Below are 23491 nucleotides of genomic sequence, written 5' to 3' on the forward strand. Positions count from 1 at the left end.
ATCTTCCGGACAGTCGAATGATTGATTTCAAATTGTTTGGAGATCTTTTTAAATCCCTTCCCGGACTCGTAGGCATCTAAAACCTTCTTTCTGAAGGCCTCAGAGAGCTCTTTTGATCTAGGCATGGTGACGCCGCACACTTCAACAACAAAGAGCAAACCAAACTAAATGTCTGAGGTTTAAATAAGACAGGTTCCTCCAAGATTCTCTCTAACGATGTTCTAATCATTTGCACCTGAACTGGTGCACCTGATTCAAATTTTAGGTATTTGAAGTAGTGATAAATGTAGGGGTGTACTTACTTTTTCTACATGCAAAATTTGCATTTATGTTTATTTAAATTATACAATGGACTACAAAATGTAAATGTTTCATGATATTTGTTATATTATATCACCTTTATCTATCAATATTGTTGAAATGAAGATCAAATAGCTGTATGTTGAAATATGTTGAAAAAGTCAAAACTTTACATGGGGTATACTTACTTTTTCACGTGACTGTATATATCTACATATATATATCTGCACATATATATATATATATATATATATATATATATATATATATATATATATATATATATATATATATATATATGTATATATATATATATATATATATATATATATATATATATATATATATATATATGTATACATATATATGTATACATATATAAGCTGTATATATAAAATGTGTATATTCTCAAAGTCGTGTTTTGGTAGTGGAGATGGTAAATAAATTGTATATAAATAAATAGAGAATATAAAGTGGTGTGGTGGTAGTGTGTGGATGGAGATAGTAAAGTGTATGTAAATAAATAAATAATCACAAAGTTGTGTGTTGTTCGTGAATATGGTAACATGTATATAATTTAAATAAATAATCCAAAGTTGTGTGTTGTTAGTGAATAGGTAACGTGTATATAATCTGAATAAATAATCCAAAGTTGTGTGTTAGTGAATAGGCAACGTGTATATTGTTGCGGATTCGGGGGTCGGCGCTCCCCTTATCAAGGGGGGGTTAATCCCCTTGTCTTTTTAAGCTGGCCGTCCTGAGTCCTTTAGAAGTTATGACGTCACTTCCGGTCGGTGGTAAGTAGGGTTGTAGGCCTAATTAGTCTTAGTACCTAAGTACTACCACCGGCCGTAAAGCGAGGAGATAACTCCCACCCGAGCCGCAGCGTTAATGGATACGCCGAGCGAAGCGAGCCACGACTCGGGCCATCAACAAAGACCAACCCGATTCTGAGCGGTTTCCAAGTCGTGCCACAGGTACTCAATCGAGAAAAAACTAAAACGATCGGATAAGAGGAAACCAGAGTAAGGGAAGAACAAAGAGTGGGTTTATTAATTATTTACAAGCAAAAGAAGAGGAAACGAAAGGAATATACAGGAGGAAGAAGAAGAAGCAGGACACAGGGCAGGCTTACCTGTACAGTCTTAACTTAACGACCCCAGGACAAACAGACACACTCACACGGGATGATAGCTGGTAGGGGAGGAAGGTCCAAGCAGATGTCCAGGCTCCTCGTCCGGTCCCGACTCGTGCCGTGGTGGTGATGGAGGTGGGCCGGCAGCGCGTCGTTGTCATTGACTGTGAGCGGACCTTACAGATATTGGGGGAACTGGGATGCGCATACGTAATACGTATTCCGTGCCAACGCTCTCTCTCTCCCGATCAATGTTCTTACAAAGGCAGTTCGTATCAAAGGGCAGGTCGTATCAAAGGCAGTTCGTATCAAAGGCAGTTCGTATCAAACGAGCTCCCTCACGCAGTTCCTCAAGTCCCCAAGTCTGTGGTAATCGAGCTCTCTCCGCGCATTCCGTGGCGCAGTCCTATACAATCAGCAATCCGTGGCGCAGTCCTCCAAAGGGCTTGGCGCGTGCGCTTATATAATGTGCTCACAGATCAATGCGCACTTCATCAAACCACGCCCGCCAGTGAGCTCACCTCAGCCCTGGTTGGTTGGCGAGGGCTCACCGGCTCCGCCCTTGATGGTGAGTTGACGTGGCCACACCTCGTTCTTGTGTCCCGCCCCCTTTTTCCTCGGCCTGAGACCGCATGTTCAATGGCATTTGGAGCGAGCGCTAAGGCGACGAAGGCTCAATGCAGCGAACGCTGCTAATCAAACCACGTGACAATTTGGGGAGAGACAAGCCCCGACTGTCGGGGCACATAATGGCGTAGCTTGGAGAGAGCGGCTGCAAAATGAACGGAAGGGCCTATCTTATTTGATTAATGCAAAGCAGATTCAACTATTGGGAACACGACCTTATCTGACACATAATAAGGAAATAACTGAAAGTCCTATGGTGTCCTACGTGTTGCATATGGACTAATTAAGGGTGCGACCTTTATCCTTTTAATAATGGAATATTTACAAGAATTATTTACAAAGTGAGGGTTCTAGAACCGCAACAATATCATTTAAATAAATAATTCAAAATTGTGTGTTGTTAGTGGATATGGTAAAGTGTATGTGGATTGTGGTATCTATATATTCTCTCCCATAAAGTTTCTTTGTTAATTGCCAAAAATTCAGAAATAGAATTGTGCGTCCCATGATTTTGCCTCCGACTCTAATTCATTTGACGTGGCTCATGCCCAGATACATTTTTGAAAACAAAATTAAAATATAATTTGTTTGTGCTGTTAATCTAGGCTTTTGGAAATACATCAAGATCCATAATAACAATCAATCATTTAACCATTGCTACAATGTTTGCACTCGCACACTTTGCCAGCGGCATCAGGAAAACACAACTTCTCCTGTCATAAAGGTTTATAATACCATCAGTGACACACAATTTAGTGTTTCCTTCACGCTATATGGATGGACTAAAGGCAATATCGTAGCTCAGCAGGCGAGCAGGTAATGTCCGTCCTGCAGCCACGAGCTACAATGGAACCATCCTGTCCAGCATGGTAAATGTATGAGGGCTGTAAAACTAACTGCCGAGGACTTCAATAAACTACCAGATGAAGCTCAAAATTAAGATCAGCAACACGTCAGCCCACTTTCACTTATATTATAAAAAGAACATCATCCAAAAAATAAAGCAATAACAAAATAAACTGACAGGTACTTTATCATAAATAAATAAATAAAAATCCGTTTTGAGGAACACTTATAATCATATTACGTTAGGTTTTAAGCCTTGAGGTAGTCATTATTTTCAACAAAACAACATGACATGATAACGTGAAGTTAGAAAAACAGTTTATAAGAACTGCCTCATGGCATGTCAGCGTACACATCAACCAAACATTATTCATAACCGAAACTGAAGTCCCTGATGGGAGCAGAAGAAAGATTCTTTGACGCAAGGAAAGTGATACAGGAAGAAAAAAAAAAGATGACGTATGTTAAATATAACTCGAGAGCATTGTTGAACCGTTTGTACACACACTTTACCCGTCAAAATGAAGTGCACCACAAACAGAACCAGATGTACAAGCTAAGAATAATAATTCTACACCAGACATGAAGGATAATGTAGTGTACATGTATATATATATATATATATACACACAGTATATATATTGTAAGGAGACACAAAGTGGGCTCTAAAATCACAAGCACTCAATTGCACTTTAAGTGAACTCGAATTGTTATGATGACATATCGCCAAAATGTTATCTCAACTCCGGCTGGTAAAAACTTCGACGTACCTTCGGAAAAAAAAAGAAATTAATACAAAAACGGCATACAACTAACTTATAAACGGGAATAAAGTTACCGTAGCAATTAATCTACAAATATATCAAAGTATGAGGACGTGAAACTTTTACGGCACTTTAAGCAGGTGTCAGGCATAAAACAAAGCGCAGCTATGGAATGCGCAGATCGTTATGTCTTTTGAACTTCACGCCATGGTTGTGTAATTATAACCGCTCCTTTAGAAACATCTGCCAAGTTATCTTGGAATAAGTGGGCCAGAACGGCCTTGCGAAATCAAAAAGCCATGATGTACCAAAAACGTCAGCAAACACACTTGATAACAGCGTGGCTGCGTTTCTGGAACAGCGAGTTCTCTCAAGCTGTGGCTACCAAGGCATATAAACAGATGTACGAATCGCTGTCGTGGCTCAAAAGATTCAGGCAGGTTGCTAAAGCCCCCCCCCAACCCCCCAAAAAAGAAAAACTGTGCCGTGGATGAAGGTGGAGCGAGGCTGTTGAGTGTAACCTGAGAAGGATCTTTGCGTGAACTCAAACTAACCTCTCCGTTGGCAAGACAAAATGCAAATGTCCATTTGGACCTCTCCAACCCCTGCCCCCCAGTTCTCACCCGTCGCATTTTCAGCTCTTCAATCAGCTCCGACAGCTTGGCTTTGAATTGGAGCTGATGGACGGAGGAAAAGGAGACCTGCTCTGCATCCCCACGGGAAGGGTCCAGTTGGTAGCTTACTTCGTCTCTTTCCTGGGACTCGGCAAACTGGGGAGGCAACGCAAAAAAAAAAATCAAAAAAAAAGTAACCTTGTCTCCACCTAAAAGTTAATGGTTTCGAAAGATTTATAGCTCAAAGTGTTTTCATAGGTATTGTAGATAAGAAACCTTTGCTGCTGTTGCAAATGATGGAAACTGCCTCACTTTCTTATAGTAGGAGTGAACTCCATTGCGAAATTAAAATCCTGAAGCCACAGCAATCACTTTCTGTAACATAAATTCCGTGCAACGTTTGCGACAAAAAAACTGGAGAGTCGCATCCGAGACAACAACAAACATGTCTTACGAGGGGCGTTCAAAAAGTTCCAACAAACCATAACAGTCTCGCACGCCGATGTTTCCATTAAAAAATAAATTGGCTGTAAAACATCTAAATGAATTTTGTATTTATACCTGCACGACACTGCGGAAGATGTCTTAGACTTCGACTGTTGAATTTAGTTTGTATTGATTTGAAATGCTTCCAAGTATTTAGATTTTGTATCTTCTTTCATAAGAGAATATTCACATATCATTAAAAGGATATTTAGACACTTTTGTAATTGAGACGTAAACTTCAAAATGATTATCATCAACAAATATTTGGCCTGTTGCACACAATCCACAATTCGGCCTGGCAGGACTAAGTAGTCCTGTAGTAGAGGTAGGTATACACTCACCTCTGAGCTATCTAATCTGCGTTATAATCTCGACCCCGGCTTTAACCGTCACCCCGGTGTTTTGCGTTTAGTAGGGCTGCAGATTATTGTCAAGAAGTGCCTTAAAAATGGCGGAACTGGCAACCAGCTTCCTACCAGCTACTTTTGGTATTATTTATAAAGTAGGGGCCTTGACAAGTTCACAAACCAAAAATACCCAGAATACCTCTGGGGGAACATGCTTAAATGACGTCATCAAAATGGCTGCCAAAATTGTAAAGTTTGGCATTGTGTACAGGTGCTGACGTGGTACCTAACCGTTTATATAGTAGTTTTACTGTCGAGAGAAAAAACATCAGCCTTTTCCTGGGATGAACACTTTCATTTGTGGAGAACCAGAGAATAAAAAGAAAGGAATAAAACTTACAGCAGCGAATATGAAGCCAGCAGAAGTTCGTGAGAATGTGCTCACAACAATGGTTCTGAATACAAAAATGATTCCCAAATACTTCACCGTGCAGTTAGTATTATTCGCAGAGACAGAAAAATTACAACCAACAACTGAATACCCTAATACCCAAGAAATTGATATTAATGCATCCGCTGCGTTTAATTAAAATATTATTTAAATATTTAAATTAAATCAATTTAAATGCATTTAAATGCATATGCATGCATTTGCAATGCATGCATTTAAATTAATTTATTATTTAAATATTATTAAATAGAATTAATAACATTATTTTTAAATATTATTAAATATTAATATTATTAAATAGAATATTTAAATCAGATGCTCGTATCATTTTATTACAGATCAGGACACAGGGAACCTCAATGTAAAAATAAAATACAAAAACTTAATAAAAATGGAGGCCATCTTGATGACGTCACTTGAACATGTTCCCCCAAGGGGATTCTGGGTATTTTTGGTGTGTGAAGTAGTCAGGGCCCATACTTTATAAAAATATCAAAATTAGCTGGTGGGAAGCTAGTTGCCACTTCACCCTCATTTTCATGCTCAATCTGCAGCCCGATAGGGCATGGAGGTATGCAACGTCCATTTGAAGGACGTTAAACCGCAAGAGCCGTCCACAAGCGGTTGAAGATCCGATGGTGTCTTTCACGAAGAGTAGGTGAGTTATCGTCAGCACCATGAACAAATTCCTGCCGCCTTCAATTGAACGTCAGTCTTTGCCAGCTGGTTCGTGAAAGACTTGGCCAGAACCGTTCCCCTCAGCCGACCCGAGTTGTGAATAAGTGGACCTATTAAAGAAGATATTCTGCAATTTTATAAGATTTAAAAAATCAAAACGTATATTTTATGGCTCAATGTGAATTTTTAGAATGTAATTCCATCAGTTTAATTCCTTGGCAGATCTGTTCATATTATCGCGGCTCCATTGTTTTAAACTTGAAAAAGGCCACCTGAGAGTAAGTAAATTGTACAATTGTGACATCAGCTTTTTTTCTTTTTCCTAGGATCATAACAAATGGCAGCCCATGACAACTTCCAGATAACAGGTTTGTTTATGTATAGGAAAGGAAAGTAATTGGAGGGAGCAAACACATGACCTTTGACTCTAGAATACCAGGAATCTTGGTGGAGTTCTGACCTCAGATGCTTGGATTTTATGGGTCCCAGGGGGGATCGGTGCCGGTTTTGGACAGCAAAGAGTGGTCAATCCGGTGGCAGTCCCGGGGAAGGCAGACTTCTCTTGCTGCATTGCAAGACTAAATGTCTACTGACCAGTAGATAACACTCAATCATTCGAGCTTGCCTAAAAAATAGCAAGGACAAGATGAAATATATTGATGTCATTACAGAAAAGGAAACAATACGTTCCCATGTGCTTTCCTTCACTTTTCAGATGCCATTACTATCAAGGAGGGCAAAACATTTTTTATTGTCTCAAAATATAAACGTATTAATCATTTGACCTTTCTGTGCTTATTACATACACAGATGATCAATATGCTGGCCTTGTACATCTAGACATTTATTTATTCCTTTTTGAGCTTATTACCCTTGCCAGAGGAGAGGGTATTGCATTTGAGGCCATTTGTCTGTCTGTCTGTTTGTTTGTCCGCACAGAATAAATATGATTTTCTCTGCAACCGTTGGTCCGATTGACAGGAAATTTTCACCATGGGTGCGCCGCCTTATGTATAATTTTTTTTAATGATTATTATCTTAGCTTATTATGACGCCATAGGTCACGTGGTACGGGCGCCATCTTCGAAAAACCGAACAACTTTGCACCTCTATATCTCCGAAATTGCTACATAGAAAAAAATGAGACATGGCTCATTGTAAAGAACTCTCCATGGGGAATAACATATGTTAATGATGACGTCATAGGTGCCTCCATTATGACATAATCCCACAAGTACAAAACTTAATCCGATCACGATGAAATTTCTTCAGCATCATCTAGGGATAAATTGGCGGAGAAAAATAATAATGATGACGTCATCGTTCACATGGTTCGGCCGCCATATTTGTTTTAACACTAAAAACACAAAAACACATCCTGGCAAGGGTCTGCAATCTCTGATTGCTCTTTCTTGTTGTTTTTTTGTTATTATTATATTTTTGAACATGGTCTAATGCTCGTGGAAGAGCTGACAGAACAAATCATCCACACCCATGCAGACAAGTACATGAGACAACACCAGAACTGATGAAATATTCACCATCCCACACCTCAACCCAGGATGCCAACCCGCAGGGTTTATCCACATTCTGTCCTATAAATGCTCAATGTCAAGCGAGAAGGAGCACGTAACATTTTATACATCTTTGGTATGACTCAGCCAGGTTCGGAATAAAACCGCAAACCTCCAACCGATGCTCGGATGACTCAAGAATGGATGCTCTAACCATTATGCAACCAGACTAGTGTGTCTTTTCACTTGAATGCATAACACGAGGATAGAGAAGCGGAATAGAAAACCATAGTTTTTTATGGGGGACGATCTGAGATGGTGGTGAAGAGCTGTCAATGGGGACCTGGAGGAAGAGAGATTGAAGAGAATGTGGAAGTTGGTAACACAGGTAGAAAAAAGAGGAATGAGTATAGGTGAGCAGTGATTCCGGATTTTGGTGTTTCACGTGAAACAGGTTGCAGGTGAACTGCATGCACTCAGCAGAAACCTGGAGGGATATAGCACGGAAAGAGCAGAGAGTGCAAGACCAGAACCACTGCTCGCCTCCACTCATTCGTTCCTCTTTTTTCCCGCCTGTGGAACCAACTTCCACATTCTCTTCCATCTCATTCTTCCATCCAAATCCAAGTCTTCAACACAGCTGTTGCACCTCCATCTCGGATCATCCACAATCCAAAACTATGATCTTTTCTACACCCATGAACCCTCCCTAAGCCCACATCTTATCGAGTTTCCAGTTTTTCCTTCCTGTGAGTTTGTGACTGTATCCATCCTGTCCACCCCGTGCAGTCTGCCCTATCCCCTCATTCTTCCCCATGTCGCTTATTTGTCCAAGTCTCCCTCTATTTTGCTCATCATCCTTGCTGTTGGTGTATTCCACCCCCCCCCCTCTCTTTCTGTGGTTCCTTTTGTTCTGTTACCTCCTCATCCATTCTATGTTCTTGCTCTTCCATGAGCCTCTGCAGTCCACACTCTATGCAAAAAAGCAATAAAAGATTATATTCTGCAGCCAGTACATTTGAAAGCAGAGCGTGAACTAGAACTACGACAGGCTACAAAAAATCAAAAGGACCATTTGGTGTGGAAAACCCATAAACTAAGATGGTTTTCTCATTTTCTATACCACCTATTATAATCGGCAGCTACATGTCTGAAACAGACGCAAAGTGTGCTATATTTGTTTCAAAGAAAAAGGCACAAAATAATATGATAATTTAAACCAGAATCATGAAACTGGAAGATTGGTGACAAGGAAGCAGTGGATGACATATACAGGGTGCTTGAAAAAAAATGTTAACACTTATATGGTACTTTATATCTCAGAAGTGTTAACATTTTTTGAAGCACCCTGCATTTTAATTGAGAATGGATTTTCATTATTTGCTAAATATCACAAATTATTGCCTTTTCTACTCTTCAGAAAGTGTTTCTTGTGCTCAAGGTGATGAACGTTATTTAATGTTGTTTAATTTATTTGGAATGTGAAGGATTAGCTTGCATATACAATGTGAGAATTATTATCGTCTGTGTATGATCAATGGAATGAAATGCGGGCAAGGGGGTTAACAAGGAGAGATGCAGAAAATAGGGCAAGATGGAGAAGATTGTCATGGGGACCGCAAGGCTAACCCCCGCTCTAGCAGGGAAAATGGCCTTAAAATGCATGTTGTTGTTGTTGTTGTTGTTGTTGTGTATGATCAATGGCTAGGGTGAAGAGATATACACTACCGGTCAAAAGTTTTAGAACACCTCAATTTTTCCAGTTTTTATTGAAATTTACACAGTTTAATGTCCAGTGGATAACCTGAAATGGTACAAAGGTAAGCAGTAAACTGCTCGAGGTTAAAAAAAAGTTAAGGTTAGCAAAAACGGGAAAATAATGTAAATTGCACAGCTATATTGTAAAAAAAGGCCTTCTTCAGGGAACAAGCAATGGTTAAAACTTACAGCTGTTCTGCAGCAATGTAAGTAAATTAAGCCTTGAAAGTTGATGCAAACAATTACTACAGGTGTCCCAACCTCTGCTGATTACTTGATTACAACCCCCCTGTCTGTATAAAAGCAGTATTGGAACAGACTGTTATTACACCCTCTGAAGCATTATTTGGACAATATTGCACTGCAGGAAGTAGTATATTGGAAACTGGAGGAAACTCTGACAGGAAGAGGTCTGGCAGACCCAAAGCCACAACAGAATCAGAAGACAAGTTTCTGAGAGTCAACAGCTTGCATGATAGGCGGCTCACAGGACAACGGCTTCAAGCACAGCTTAACACTGGTCGAAGTAAACAAGTCTCAGTTTCAACTGTGAAGAGAAGACTTCGAGCTGCAGGTTTGACAGGTCGAGTGGCAGTAAGAAAACCATTGCTAAGATGGTATAATAAGAAAAAGAGGCTTGCCTGGGCCATGAAGCACCGCCAGTGGACCACTGAAGACTGGAAGAAGGTCTTATGGACCGATGAATCAAAATTTGAAATCTTTGGTTCATCACGCAGGGTTTTTGTACGCTGTCGAGTCGGTGAAAGGATGGTTCCTCAGTGTGTGACACCAACTGTCAAACATGGAGGAGGAAGCGTGATGGTCTGGGGCTCTTTTGCTGGATCCAGAGTCAGCGACTTGCACAGAGTGACTGGCACCCTGAACCAAAAGGGCTACCACAGCATTTTGCAGCGCCATGCAATACCCTCTGGTTGCAATACCCTCATGCAATGCCCAGTTGGTCAGGGGTTCATCCGACAGCAAGATAATGACCCTAAACACACCTCCAGCCTATGTCAAAACTACCTTCGAGGAAAATAACAAGACGGTAGGCTTCAAATCATGGAATGGCCAGCACAGTCTCCAGACTTAAACCCCATCGAGCTGGTTTGGGATGAACTGGACAGAAGGGTGAAAGCAAAGCAACCTACAAGTGCAACACATTTGTGGGAACTTCTGCAACAGTGTTGGGAAGAACGTCCCGAACAATATTTGATTTCCATTGTAGTAAGAATGCCACGAGTGTGTTCGGCGGTTATATCTGCAAAAGGTGGCTACTTTGCAGAGTCAAAAATTTAAATTAAATTTTGTTAAACAAAATGATTCCATGATTTCTTTTTTATCTCCAATTGTTTATTTGTTCTATACTTAATTTCAGAGTACATTGAGACATTAAACTGCGTAAATTTCAATAAAAACTGGAAAAATTGAGGTGTTCTAAAACTTTTGACCGGTAATGTAGGTACTCCAAGAATAAAGGATGTGAACCAAACTTAATAAACAAGACACCAGCGTTTCATCCCACGACGTGGAAGAATTACGTTCGGGGAAAATGTTTTGCTGTCATTGTTGTTGTTGTATTGCCCATTCTCCTTTAAGGAGCAAACACATAGTGGTCGTAAATTATTGTTACTCCTGTGTATGGCTAATTCCATATTTGTGTAGTCCAACAGTGAATTATGAAGTGACTGAAATCGGCATGATTTTCCTAATATCCCATATAATCTCACATGAGTTTCATATCATTATTCTGGTAGAGCAGCAATTGGGTGTTCCAATGTGTAAATGGAAAAGCATTATTAATACGAAGATTTTACCATAATCTTAAAAGAAGTGTTGGCGTCCCCGTATTTTTTTCATTTTATTTGTGACTTGCAGTATAAATATATTATTTTGAAATGCAACTTCACTGCTGTTCTTTAATTCATGTATTTTTCATTGCGAATAAAAACATTAATAAATAACAACCATCCTCGTATAGTTGTATAGTATCATGTGTTTATCATTTTGTGTGCCGTTGGTTTCACAATTATGACTCACAACGTAAATCTTCGTGTCCCCCAGTTTTACAGATGAAACTGTCATTTCTAAAAAGTGTAAATTCAAAATAAGTAGCCATGAGGGGGAAATGATAAATATATTCATGAGATTAATCATTCCACGAAATGATGATTAAGCATTTGGATAACATAGTGGCATGTTGAAGAATAAATTACGGACACTCGTGAAGAGGTTGGAAATCGCGTCCCCCGACATTTTTTACGTTGTTAATTTTCTCATATAAAACTATCACATCAGATAAGCTCCAAGTTTCATGAAACTACCCCTTGTAGAATTCCCGGATGTTGTTGTTTTCGAACGGTCCAGACGATGGGGCAAAACTGGAGGGGCACGTGGGTAGCGAAATTTTCCTTCGTGTAGTCCCCCTTATACGTAGTGCGAGTGGAAATACCAATTTACGCTGTGGTGGGCACTGTGGCTGTAACCATCGCACGCCACTCAGCCCAGCTTTCGGCAAGCCTAGCAAACCTACGTTCGTAATGACATGGCCGACTGAAATTTGAATGTAAGTTCGCGATTTGATTAATTATTTGCCGAATTTTCATTGATATTGATAGATTCTCAACGTGTACACTGCACAACAAAAACCAGAGGGAAGCGAAGCCCGCTTGGAGTTTGCAAAAAAAGCACCTAAAGGACTCTCAGACTGTGAGAAACAAGATTATGTGGGCTTTCATGTGTCTTTCAATGAGGAGAGGCTTCCGTCTGGCCACTCTGCCATAAAGCCCAGATCGGTGGAGTGTTACAGTGATGTTTGTCCTTCTGGAAGTTTCTCCCATCTCCACACAGGATCTCTGGAGCTCAGCCAGAGTGACCATCGGGTTCTTGGTCACCTCTATTACCAAGGCCCTTCTCCCCCGATTGCTCAGTTTGGCCGGGCGGCCAGTTCTCGGAAGAGCCCTGGTTGTTCCAAACTTCTTCCATTTAAGAATTATGGAGGCCACTGTGCTCTTGGGAACCTTCAATGCAGCAGAATTTTTTTGTAGGCTTCCCCAGATCTGTGCCTCGACACAAACCTGTCTCTGAGCTCTGCAGGCAGTTCCTTCGACCGCATGGCTTGGTTTTTGCTCTGCTATGTATTGTCAGCTGTGAGACCTTATATAGACAGGTGTGTGCCTTTCCAAATCATGTCCAATCAATTGAATTTACCACAGGTGGACTCCAATCAAGGTGTAGAAACATCTCAAAGATGATCAAGAGAAATGGGAGGCACCTGAGCCAAATTTTAAGCGTCATAGTAAAGGGTATGAATATTTATGTGAATGTGATATTTCCGTTTTTTCTTTTTAATAAATTTGCAAAACTTTCTAAAATCCTGTTTTCTCTGTCATTATGGGGAATTGAGTGTAGATTGATGAGGGAAAAAAATGAATTTAAACGATTTCAGCATGAGGCTGCAACATAACAAAATGTGAAAAAATTGAAGGGGTCTGAATACTTTCTGAATGCACTGTATATACAGTCACGTGAAAAAGTAAGTACACCCCATGTAAAGTTTTGACTTTTTCAACATATTTCAATATTCAGCTCTTTGATCTTCATTTCAACAATATTGACAGATAAAGGTGATATAATATAACAAATATCATGAAACATTTACATTTTGTAGTCCATTGTATAATTTAAATTAAACATAAATGCAAATTTCGCATGTGGAAAAAGTAAGTACACCCCTACATTTATCACTACTTCAAATATCTAAAATTAGAATCAGGTGAGGCGAGGGTTTCAGTTCAGGTGAGGCAAAACCCTTTGGTCGAGGGTTTCGTTTATTCGCAGCTCTACACGCTCTCCATCGAAATCGAAGTTAAGTAATTGTTCCCATTTGTATTTTCGTTATAACTGTATTTCTTTTATGGTGTATGTACGTATATTGTCCCGACGAAGATTTTCGGTGCAAATCTTTCATACCTGTATTGAAAATCGTGTTAATTCGTGTCGTGTCTTGAGCTGAGGCCTTGTACAGTGTACACTGTACAACCTTGAGGCTTTGTTTTTCTCTCAGCGGTCCGTCGTTTGTGATCCAATAACTTTCGTTCTCTGTTTTCCCAGTCTTTTCACCCCATAGCCTACTTCCTTATGTAAATCTCAACTTAAAAAGAAAAAGAAAAAAAAAGACTACCTTCTCTGTGCTCATTCGTTTATTCATTCATATTCGTTCGTTCGTTCTTCGACCACGTGTTTCTCCCCCATTTCCCCAGATAGATTGTCAAATTTCAACTCGTTATTTTATCGTCCATGCGATATTGTTTGATTATAGTTAGTTTTGGTTTGAATTTCCTGTAACTCGTAATTAATTAATCGTGTTCTGCTCCTCGTGTGTGGCCTTGTAGTTGTACCCCCGTCGGAGTTTTGTTAACTTAAGCGTGTTTTGCTTGGCTCTTAGTTTTTCCCTTCTACCCCGAACATAATACTCTGTCTAACGTTCTAAATCCCCACCCCCCCCCCCAAAAAACAACCAAAAAAAAAACCACAAACATTTATTTTCCTTTCTCCACGTGTACTGTTGTCTCATCCTGTATTTTCTGTCCAGGTGTGCTGTTCGCCCCGCCCCCATTATCTCCTTGCCATCCACCGTTTGCCCTGTTCACGTGACTCGTGGTGGTCCCTCTCGGCTCTCCCCCCGTTGGTATTTTGTGCATATAAGATTGTTCACGGTTCTGTTTAAATATTATTTAAATATGTTTAACCTTTCCCCTTCAGTGTTTTACTCAGTGGTATATTACAACACGCTGTTTTTCTTCCTATTTAAAAGGCTTTTCTCAATTTCCTCTCCAACTCATTCCACTTCAAAAAAAGAAATTCAATATCTTATACGTCTCCCTCACTACATGGTCTAAATTCACATTCATTCCATCCCTCCTCCATCGTTCTGAATCGGATTGCTAACTTGAAAATCACAACAAACCCAATTTGTTATCAATGTTCGTCTTTCATTAATCATCCACTTTCTAAACTCCCCTCTTGCCCCTCCCATCCAAATCCTCCCCCTTGCACCTACACTTCTAAACCCCCCCCTTGCCCCTCCACTCTTAAACTCCCCCCTTGCCCCTCCACTCCTGAACTCCCCCCTTGCCATTCCCCTCCTAAACTCCCCCCTTGCCCCTCCCCTCAAAATCCCCCCCCTTGCCCCTCCACTCCTGAACTCCCCCCTTGCCCTTCCCCTCCTAAACTCCCCCCTTGCCCCTCCCCTCCAAATCCCCCCCCTTGCCCCTACACTCCTAAACTCCCCCCTTGCCCCTCCACTTCTAAACTTCCCCCTTGCCCCTTCCCTCCAAAACTCCCCCCTTGCCCCTCCCCTCCTAAACTCCCCCCTCACTCCTCCCCTTCAAAACTCCCCCCCAACCCCTCCCATTCAATTCTCCCCCCATACCATTCCTCTCCAATTCTCCCTCCTCCTCCCTCCTCCTCCAAGCTGCTTCCTCCCCACTTCGTCTCCCTTCTATCTCATACCTCCACCCCCCCAAACCTTCTACTTTCCTCTGCCCCCCCGCAAACAACCCCTCACTGTGCCTCATCCCTTCACCATCAAACCTTTCATCCTCCTCATCCTTCCCTTTCTTGGAACTCTTCTGCAATATCTGACACACTATCAACTGCTCTCCCTACCTCCCCCTCTCATCCTTCATCTTACCCTACTCCTCCCCTTCCCTGTCCTGTCCTGTACCCGATGCTCCCCCTCTCTCTTCATTAACGGTATGGACCTCAAACATCCGGGGCCTTCGCTCAAACCTGACTGATCTCTCCATACAGGTTGCTTCTGACAATCCAGACTTGATCTGCTTAACAGAGACTTTCCTCCTTCAAGATGTCTCTGATTCCTTAATATCTCTTCCTGGTTACTCCCTCCTCCGGTATGATAGACCTGAGCCTCGGCCTGGTGGTGGGGTGGCTATCTTTATCAAAAACTCTCTTCCTCACTCTCCTTGCACTGCCCTCTTTCCTCCTCACCCCCAGGAGTACCTCTGGCTACGGCTTCCTCTCCGCTCCCACCTTTTGTTCATATGTGTTCTGTACCGTCCCCCAAACAGTGATGACTCCATCTACATTTCACTGTCTGACAACATGGACCAACTTCTATCCACTCATCCCAACTCTCTCTTCCTCATATGTGGTGACTTCAACTGTCATCATGCCACCTGGTTGGGTGTGGGTTCCTCTCTCACCATTCATGGCACCTCAGCAAAGGACTTCTGTGACTCACTGGGATTGACACAATCTGTCAATTTCCCGACCCGGATCTCAGCCAATGGAGTATCTTCTCTTCTAGACTTGGTTATGACAAACTTCCCTGCTAATGTCTGCTGCTCTTCTTCTGCTCCAATCGGTTCTTCTGATCATGTGCTTGTCAAAGTGGACATCTCTCTGGCCATTCTCAGAGAGGCTCCTCAGCGTCGACGAGTCTGGCATTTCACTCAGGCCGACTGGGACGGTCTTCAAGCAGCCATCAATCGTCTGGATTGGTCTCCCATCTCCACTGCCTCTGACATCAATTCTTCCTGGGAATTCTTCCAAAGCAAACTGATCTCTCTCATGCACAGATTTATCCCATCTCGCCTTCAGTTGTCTTACCCTTCCTCCCGTCCATGGTACACTGAATCTTGTGGTGAGGCAGTTGCCCTGAAACAACTTGCCTTTGCCTCTTGGAAGGCAAATCCAACTGAAGGCAATCTCAGTTCCTTCCACCAAGCTCGGAACAAGTGTGTGTCTACCCTCAGGATTGCCAGGAAGCACTATCTCTCCTCACTCAAGAATGAACTCTCAAACCTGTCTCCTTCCTCCAAATCCTGGTGGCGTCTGGTCAAATCCGTTTCTGGTGTTTGTTCCCCCTCCATCCCCTCCCTTACCTCAAATGGCCACACAGTTGACATCGCACGTGACAAAGCCGAATGCCTCAACTCTGTGTTTGCCTCAAAATCCTTAGTCCCAAACCCATCTCTCTCTGTTCCCACCTTTCCCAGTCGAACCCAACTGCTCCTGGAATCTGTGTCCTTCTCTCCTGACAAGGTGGAGGAGTTTTTGTCAAACCTCGACTCTGATTCTGCAACTGGACCAGACGGCATCACCCCACGGGTCCTAAAATCCTGCTCTGCCGCTCTGTCTCACCCTCTCTCTGTTCTTTTCACCCTATCTTTTGCTCAAGGTCATCTGCCAGCATCCTGGAAATCAGCTAACATTACCGCTTTACACAAAAAAGGTGCAAAAACAGATCCTTGCAACTACAGACCAATCAGCCTGCTCCCAATTATCAGCAAAGTCATGGAATCCATCATTGCTTCGGATATGAAATCTTTCCTCTTCTCCAATGGCTTGATCTCTGATCATCAATTTGGTTTCAGACCAGGTCACTCTACACTGGAAATGCTGCTTCTGCTGTCTCAACAATGGATGGAGGTCCTCAATGTCAAACAGGAAATCAGAGCTGTCTCCCTTGACATATCACGTGCCTTCGATACGGTCTGGCATCCAGCTCTGCTCACCAAACTCTCCTCCTATGGTATCCATGGAAATATCCATGCATGGCTTGCGGACTTCCTCTCTGGTCGTAGTCAACGTGTGGCCCTGAATGGATTTCTCTCATCTCCCCCTCCTGTTCAGGCTGGAGTTCCCCAAGGCAGTGTGCTGGGCCCTGTGCTTTTTCTGGTCTTTATCAATGATCTCTCCGACTCTCTGGAAAATACTCTCTATCTCTTTGCTGATGACTCCACTCTCTGCCGCTCCATTCCTCTTCCCTCAGATCGGCAGTCTGCAGCCTCCTCTCTCTCTGAAGACCTGGACAAAATCACAGACTGGTCAAACAAGTGGAACATGTCTTTCAATCCTGACAAATCTCACTCTCTTACTATGTCTCTCCGAAAAGATCGACTGGACAACCCTCCCATCTACTTTCTCAACAGTCCTCTCCAAGAAGTTCTGTCCCTCAAGCTTTTGGGTCTCACTATCTGCCATGATCTTTCTTGGGAAAACCACATTTCCAAGCTGGCCTCCAAAGCCAGTCGCCGACTGGGCATCCTGGGCATCCTCCGTCGACTGGGCATCCTCCGTCGTGCGAAGTCCTTCCTCGGCACACCTGAGCTCCTCACCACATACAAGGCTTTCATCCGCAGCTCAATGGAATACTGTTCTCCCCTATGGGCTGGTGCTCCTGCCTCACACCTGGCTCGGCTTCACGCTGTTGAATCCAAAGCTTTCAAAATCATTGGAATCTCCCGCGATGAAGCTATCTCTGAGGGCCTTTCACTCACTCACCGCAGGCAGGTAGGTGGTCTTTCTGTCTTCTACCGACTCCTCTCCGGCCTTGCTCCCCCAGCTCTCTCTGTGCTCTGTCCCCCAAATATTCCTACAGGTCGCACAAGATCTGCCAGCAACCCTCTGATGGTTAAACTGCAGAAATCTCGGCTCTCTGCTCACCTTCACTCTTTCATGCCTCTTTTCTCCCGCCTCTGGAACAAACTCCCACACTCCCTTCAATCCCACTCCTCCCTCCAGGTCTTTAAAACAGCTGTTCACCACCATCTCTTATCTTCCCCCATCCAAAACCTTGATCTTTTCTACCCCCACTAATTCACCCCTGATCCACCTTGTTTGAAATTCCAACTTCCTTCCTGGAAGTCCTGGCAGTGTACATATGTTTATACCTCTCCCACCCCTTCCCCCCCCCCCCCCCTTCACATGCCTCCCCCCCAAAGCCCTCTCCCTCCCACAGATCTCTCGATGTCTCCATGTCTCTCGGTCCCTGCTCTCAAATGTTTTGTTTGTGTCCTTCCCCCTCTCTCCCCATCTTGTCTACTGCTCCCGATGTTATTTGTTGTATGTGTCTGTTTGTCTTTCTGTGTGATTAATGTTCGCTCTTTCACGAGCCTCGATCTTGTATGCAAAAAAAAAAAAAAAAAGAAAAAAAAAAAGGTGCACCAGCTCAGTTGCAAATGATTAGAACATCGTTAGAGAGGATCTTGGAGGAACCTGTCTTATTTAAACCTCAGACATTTAGTTTGGTTTGCTCTTTGTTGTTAAAGTGTGCGGCGTCACCATGCCTAGATCAAAAGAGCTCTGTGAGGCCTTCAGAAAGAAGATTAAAGATGCCTACGAGTCTGGGAAAGGATTTTAAAAAGATCTCCAACCAATTTGAAATCAATCATTCGACTATCCGGAAGATCATCTGCAAGTGGATAAGATTCCAAACAACTGCCAACTTGTTCAGGCCAGGCCGCCCGAGCAAGTTCAGCCCGAGAGCAGACCGCAAGATGCTGAAAGAAGTCTCTAAGAACCCTGAATGGGAGGTGTGCCAGGAGGAAACCTTTGCTGTCCAGAAAGAACATCAGGGCAAGACTAAAGTTTGCCAAAGAACACCTCGGCAAAGACCAACACTTCTGGAACAATGTGCTCTGGACTGCTTTGCTGTAAGCAAACTTTGCTGTAAGGTGTTCCACCACCAACTGTAAAGCATGGTGGTGGAAATATTATGGTTTGGGGCAGCTTTGCTGCATCAGGGCCTGGGCAGCTCACCATCATATAATCCACGATGAATTCTTCATTGTACCAGAGGGTGCTTGAGGATAATGTGAAGCCATCTGTCAGAGAATTGAAGCTCAACCGAAGGTGGACCTTGCAACAGGACAATGACCCTAAACATCTATCTATAATTCCAGTAATCTCTGTGTGTATGTGTGTGTGTCTGTGTGTTTGTCTGTGACCGCTGTTTCTCGACAACCACGGGTCCGATATACTTGAAACTTGCCAGGTATATTGCTGGGGACCCGAGGATGTGCCTTTTCAAGGTTTGAAATTAATCGGACAAGTGGTTCCCAAGGTATGGTCACCGTACTCGCAAGCCGTTCGCTTTGGCTTTGCGAATGGACCAAACCATTTCATGTAAATAGAGGGGGGGGGGGGGGGGTTCTACCGTACTCGCAAGCCGTTCGCTTTGGCTTTGCGAATGGACCAAACCATTTCATGTAAATAGAGGGGGGGGGGGGGTTCTGTGGTCGTTACTGCCACGTGGTTTCAAAGTTTTTTTTTGTTGTTGTTGTTTGCACGCATGTTTTTTTGCACCCACGTACGGGCACGCCCTAGTCTCTATATAATTCCAGCAATCTCTGTGTGTGTGTGTGTGTGTGTGTGTGTGTGTGTCTGTCTGTATGCGACCGCTGTTTCTCGACAACTACCGGTCCGATATACTTGAAACTTGCCAGGTATATTGCTGGGGACCCGAGGATGTGCCTTTTCAAGGTTTGAAATTAATCGGACAAGTGGTTCCCAAGGTATGGTCACCGTACTCGCAAGCCGTTCGCTTTGGCTTTGCGAATGGACCAAACCATTTCATGTAAATAGAGGGGGGGGTGGGGGGGGGGGTTCTGTGGTCGTTACTGCCACGTGGTTTCAAAGTTTTTTTTTGTTGTTGTTGTTTGCACGCATGTTTTTTTGCACGCACGTACGGGCAAGCACGTACGGGCAAGCACGTACGTGCGGGCACGCCCTAGTCTCTATATAATTCCAGCAATCTCTGTGTGTGTGTGTGTGTGTGTGTGTGTGTGTGTGTGTCTGTCTGTATGCGACCGCTGTTTCTCGACAATCTCTATATAATTCCAGCAATCTCTGTGTGTGTGTGTGTGTGTGTGTCTGTCTGTATGCGACCGCTGTTTCTCGACAACTACCGGTCCGATATACTTGAAACTTGCCAGGTATATTGCTGGGGACCCGAGGATGTGCCTTTTCAAGGTTTGAAATTAATCGGACAAGTGGTTCCCAAGGTATGGTCACCGTACTCGCAAGCCGTTCGCTTTGGCTTTGCGAATGGACCAAACCATTTCATGTAAATAGAGGGGGGGGGGGGGGTTCTGTGGTCGTTACTGCCACGTGGTTTCAAAGTTTTTTTTTGTTGTTGTGTTTGCACGCATGTTTTTTTGCACGCACGTACGGGCAAGCACGTACGGGCAAGCACGTACGTGCGGGCACGCCCTAGTCTCTATATAATTCCAGCAATCTCTGTGTGTGTGTGTGTGTGTGTGTGTGTGTGTGTGTGTGTCTGTCTGTCTGTATGCGACCGCTGTTTCTCGACAACTACCGGTCCGATATACTTGAAACTTGCCAGGTATATTGCTGGGGACCCGAGGATGTGCCTTTTCAAGGTTTGAAATTAATCGGACAAGTGGTTCCCAAGGTATGGTCACTGTACTCGCAAGCCGTTCGCTTTGGCTTTGCGAATGGACCAAACCATTTCATGTAAATAGAGGGGGGGGGGTTCTGTGGTCGTTACTGCCACGTGGTTTCAAATTTTTTTTTTGTTGTTGTTGTTTGCACGCATGTTTTTTTGCACGCACGTACGGGCAAGCACGTACGGGCAAGCACGTACGTGCGGGCACGCCCTAGTATCAGTAAATCCACCAAGGAATGGCTGAAAAGAAAGAAATGGGGGGTTCTGGAATGGCCAAGTCAAAGCCCGGATCTAAATCCCATCTAGATGTTGTGGGGGGATTTGAAACGAGCTGTGCATGCAAGAAACCCCTCAAACACCGCACAGCTAAAATAATTCTGCATGGAGGAGTGGGCAAAAATTTCTCCCAGTCGATGTCAGAGACTGGTAGCACAGTTATAAGAAACGCCTACTTGAGGCTGATTCTGCCAAAGGGGGCAATACCACCTATTAGAGCCAAGGGTGTACTTATAATTTCCACATGCGAAAATTTGCATTTATGTTTATTTAAATGATACAATGGACTACAAAATGTAAATGTTTCATGATATTTGTAATATTATATCACCTTTATCTATCAATATTGTTGAAATAAAGATCAAATAGCTGTATGTTGAAATATGTTGAAAAAGTCAAAACTTTACATGGGGTGTACTTACTTTTTCACGTGACTGGATATATATATATATATATATATATATATATATATATATATATATATGTATGTATATATATATATATATATATATATATATATATATATATATATATATATATATATATATATATATATATATATATATATATATATATATATATATACATATATATATATATTGTTACGGCCCACGGATAAGGATGTTGGTTTGCCGAGCAGATGGCACCGCGGCCTAACAGTTACCCCGACGAACCCGATTCCCGAATGTTGGCCGGATCGCGCCACAGATATTCAATATGGAAAAGACAAAAGCGACACGGATGTGAAGAAGAAGAAGAAGATGAAAAAAAGGTTGAAAATACTACTAAATTTATTCCTACTATATACAGGCTCAAAATAACCAAGGAGAAGGAAAGATAAGAAAATAATTTATAATTTACAGAACATTTTAGACACAGTGCAACCTAGCTTCTACAAACTTAATTAAATACCCAGGACAGAACAAACAAAGACAGATTCACGCGGGGAATGATGATAGGACTGGTGGGAGGTGGATGGCTGGAGGGAGAGGAAAGTCCAAGGGGTCCTGCAGCACGATCGGCGCGTTTAGCAGCCGCCGTTCCTTCGCGGCCCTGCTCAAAACCGCCGTCCAGGCCCCAAGCGGCTGTTGAGTGTTGTTGCTGCTGTGGCCGCCGCTGCTGCTGCTGCTGTGGACGTCGCGTGCTTTGCCAGGACTACAACAGGCTTTGTGCTTCCCTGGATGATGATCGCCTTAATGTTCTCTCGCAGTTGGTTCTCTCTGTTCTCCTGGATCATCTTTTTACACAACTCAGCAACTACTCCACTCTACAACATCCTTGCGCGCGCGCTTTTATAGCGCCTCCGGCGATCAAGCCGCCGGCCTTTAGGACACGCCCATCGGTGTGCTCACCTCGGCCCTGGTTGGTCGCGCGACCCTCTGGCTCCGCCCTTGATGACGACGGGCTGGCACGCCTTTCTTCCCCGACCCGAGCACATGTTCAATGGTGGTTTTGGAGGGGACGTAATTGGCAATCGAGGCTTGGCAATGAAAGTTTTGGGAGTGGGAATGGGGGATGAAAGGAATCTATCTATTTCACTTGGTGCAATGGAGTGTCATCTTAATGGAAGACAAAGCCTTACCCTAATACACATAATAAAAATATAACTATCAACCAGGGGGAAATCTATGATTGGCTGACGTGTATGCTTTATGGACTAATTATGGGACGCCCTTTGACCTTTTTACATAACGGAGGTATTTACAAGGAATCATTACATTTTACAGAGGGTGATATTTACAACAATTTACTATATAATACAACACAATAAAAAAAACACAATCCTCATATCCGCAACACTGCACCCTCCTCCTCTTAGGCACGTCCCGGGCCTATAACTTTAACTTAGTGTGACACGTAGGTGTAGTTCCCTCTACTTTTAACCTGACCCTGAGTGCGACAGTTTTAAAACATAAATAAATATGTTCCGCTGCTCCAGTGCACCCTACCTAACAGACTCACGCCCACAGCTAACCGAATTGCGGAATGGTCTTCAAACTATACACTGACGGTGGGGAGCATTATTTACACTGACGTTACTTTATTTACAAAACGCAACCCAGGACCTGTGATTGTTCTTTCGGGGGGGGAGAGACAGTCTGCTCTGCATCAACGCACCATGAAAGCACCCAAAACGCACCAACACACCCTCAAGCACCAATCGGTGCACAGTCATCACTGTTCATGAATAAAAATAAAAACAACAACCCCTAACCCTGCAGGTTGTCTCTTGCTCTTCGGCTCCCTCTGCTGGCTATTGCTCTCTTCCTGGTGTTGTCATCTTCCTTTGCTGGCGGCCTATTTGCAATAAAAAATGCACCCAACGTGTCCATTTTTATTTATTTTATTTATGGCCCACAGGGCCGACTAGTGTGGTTCACCTGTGGGGCATCGGTGCCCTGTGATCAAGGTCCGCCAGCAAGATTTCGGGCCCTCATGGCCGGTTCCAGCAGAGGGGCCTTGCCCCAACACATGGGGCC

General features: G+C 43.1%; 1 protein-coding gene across 2 annotated transcripts in view; it reads right to left on the reverse strand.

Moving 5' to 3' along the window:
• SMPD2 (sphingomyelin phosphodiesterase 2) overlaps positions 1–23491 on the reverse strand; it is a 612478-nt gene that overhangs the window by 581684 nt on the left and 7303 nt on the right. The window contains exon 1 of one of the 2 annotated variants that reach the window (XM_078778069.1): positions 23393–23452. The exons of the other annotated variant lie outside the window; for it this stretch is intronic. The gene's annotated coding sequence lies outside the window, so the exon portion shown is untranslated. Of the gene's footprint in view, positions 1–23392; positions 23453–23491 lie in introns of those variants that run through there. 2 annotated transcript variants of the gene reach the window in all.

The sequence above is a fragment of the Myxine glutinosa genome, chromosome 1 (genome assembly GCF_964187855.1).
Source record: "Myxine glutinosa chromosome 1, kmMyxGlut1.1, whole genome shotgun sequence".
Classification (NCBI taxonomy): domain Eukaryota; kingdom Metazoa; phylum Chordata; class Myxini; order Myxiniformes; family Myxinidae; genus Myxine; species Myxine glutinosa.